This window comes from Chrysochloris asiatica, unplaced genomic scaffold, assembly GCF_000296735.1.
Source record: "Chrysochloris asiatica unplaced genomic scaffold, ChrAsi1.0 scaffold00012, whole genome shotgun sequence".
Taxonomy (NCBI): Eukaryota; Metazoa; Chordata; class Mammalia; order Afrosoricida; family Chrysochloridae; genus Chrysochloris; species Chrysochloris asiatica.
This window is the reverse complement of record NW_006408530.1, coordinates 36,160,958-36,163,683: the sequence shown is the minus strand read 5'-3', so window position 1 is coordinate 36,163,683 and position 2,726 is coordinate 36,160,958. Positions and strand designations below refer to the sequence as shown.

General features: G+C 39.6%; 1 pseudogene; it reads right to left on the bottom strand.

The window, feature by feature from the left end:
• Nucleotides 1–1,464: 1,464 nt before the first annotated feature.
• Nucleotides 1,465–2,289, bottom strand: LOC102831281 (annotated as a pseudogene).
• Nucleotides 2,290–2,726: the final 437 nt, after the last annotated feature.

Below are 2,726 nucleotides of genomic sequence, written 5' to 3'. Positions count from 1 at the left end.
TCCATCTTGTTGAGGGGGTCTTCCTCTTTTTCGCTACCCTCCACTTTACCATGCATAATGTCCTTCCCCAGGGTTTGGTCCTTCCGGAAACCATGTCGAAAGTATGAGAGATGACGTCTTGTCATCCTGGCTTCCAACAAGCATTTTGGTTATACTTCTTCCAACATAGATGTGTTTGTTCTCATGGTACTTTTAATATTCTTCTCCAGCATCATAACTCAAATGCATCAATTCTTCTGTGATCTTCCTTATTCACGGTCTAACATTTACATGCATATGAACCTATTAAAAATACCGCAGCTTGGGCCAGGCACACCTTAGTTCTCAAATGTATGGATATCTTTGCTCTTCACTTTAAAGAGGCATTATGCAGCAGTTTGCCTAAAGCCATATGTGTTTGATTTCTTGACTGCTGCTTCCATGAGTGACCATAGTGAATTCAAGCAAAACTTCAATCTTTTCTCCACTTATTATGATGTATTTATTGGTCCAGGGGTGATGACTTCTATTTTCTTTACATTGAGATGCAACCCATACTAAAGGCTGTAGTCTTTGATTTTAATCAGTATTTTAAGTCCTCTTCACTTCCAGCAAGCAAGGTTGTATCATCTGCAGATAACGTGTTGTTAATGAGTCTTCCATCAATCCTGATGTCACGTTCTTCTTCACATAATCCAGTTTCTCGGATTATTTGTTCAGCATACAGATGGAATAAGTATGGTGAAAGAATATAAACCTGATGCACACCTTTCTTTATTTAAAACCATTCAGTATCCCCTTCTCCTGTTCTTCATGAGCACAATTCATTTTCTGGAGTACGCTGTTTTTGCAATGTTTTCCATGACTTGTCATGATCCACACAGCTGAAAGCCTTTGCATTGTCAATAAAGCATCTTTCTGGTATTCTCTAGTTTCAGCCAAGACCCATCTGATGTCAGCAATGATATCTCTCTTCCACTCTCTCTTCTGAATCCAACTTGAATTTCTGGGAGTTAGTTCCCTGTTGATGTACTCTTGCAAACACCGTTTTAAAATTATCTTCAGCAGAATGTTACTTTCATGTAATATTAATGTTTTAATGAGTATTGTTAGATGGTTTCTGCATTCCATTGGGTCACCTCTCTTTGAATGGTCACAAATAAGCATCTTGTCCAGTTGGCTGACCAGGTAGCTAGCTATATTTCTAATTTCTTGGCAGAGATAAGTGAGCATCTCCAGTGTTTCATCAGTTTGTTGAAAGATTTCAGTTTGTACTCAGTCAATTACTGGAGGCTTGTTTTTTGCTAGTTCCTTCAGTGTAGCTTGGACTTCATTTTTCAGTACCATCGGTTCTTGATCATATGCTACCTCTTGAAATGACTGAACATTGACCATTTATTTTTGTTATTTTGTATTCCTTTGATCTTTTTTTTTGTGTGTGTGTGATCTTTTTTTTTGTGTGTGTGTGGTGTTTAATATCTTTAATTATGTAAAGATTTGTTCATTCACATTTCCTAGAGAACATTTCACCCACTGCTTAGCCAGTCTCTTATCTCTCTCTTCATCAGTGGTAAGGCGGATACCTTTTCCTCGGGGAAGAGAAATCCATGGTTTGTTACCTTTGCCAATAACAAAAATGTTGGAAAGTCAGGTGGCAAAGCTGTTGCCATTGGCATCTTTCACATGAACCACATCAAAAGAGCCAGGATGTCTCTCTCTGTTAGTGATCATACCAATTCTTCCCAAGTTGGCACCTCCAGTCACCATACACAGGTTACCAGTGTCAAACTTGATGAAGTCAGTAATCTTTCCAGTCTCCAAATCAATCTGAATGGTATCATTCACCTTGATGAGGGGATCAGGGTAGCGTATGGTACGAGCATCATGGGTCACCAGATAGGGGATTCCTTTTGTGCCCACAAAGATCTTTCTTACTTTGCACAACTTGTACTTCGCCTCCTCAGGTATAATACGATGAGCAGCAAATCAACCCTTGGTGTCATAGACCAGAAGGAAATGTTCTCTGGTTTTGTCAATGCTGATAACATCCATAAAACCAGCAGGATGTGTTATATCAGTTCGGACTTTGCCATCCATCTTAATGAACCGCTGCATACAGATCTTTTTAACTTCATCTCCTGTCAGGGCATACTTAAGTCTGTTCCTTAAGAAAATGATCAGTGGGAGGCATTCTCTCAGTTTGTGGGGGCCAGTGGGTGGGTGTGGAGCAAACACACTGGTCAGTTTGTCCAGCATCCAATGCTTTGGGGCAGCCACACGCTTAAGATGTTTCTTGGGACCACGAGCCATGGCAGTGCTGAGCAAGAAAGAGCTCCTTTGATCTTTTTTTGATGCTTTCTGCATCATTCAATATTTTGTTCATAGATCCTTCAATATTGCAAGTCGAAGCTTGAATTCTTTCTTTGGTTCTTTTGTCTTGAGAAATACTGCGTGCGTTTTTTCCTTTCGGTATTCTAGCTCCAGGTCTTTGCATATTTCCCAACAATACTTTGTCTTCTAAAGCTGCCTTTTGACACTTTCAGGTCAGCTCTTTCACTTCTTCATTTCTTCCATTTGCTTTAGCATCTCTACTCTGGCAAGAAAGATTCAGAGTGCCTTCTTACATCCATTTTTGTTTCTTCCTTCTTTCATGTCTTTTTAATGACCTTCGGTTTTCTTTCTGTATGATGTTCTTGATGTCATCATGCAACTTTTCTGGTCTTTGGTCATTAGACTCTAATGCAGCA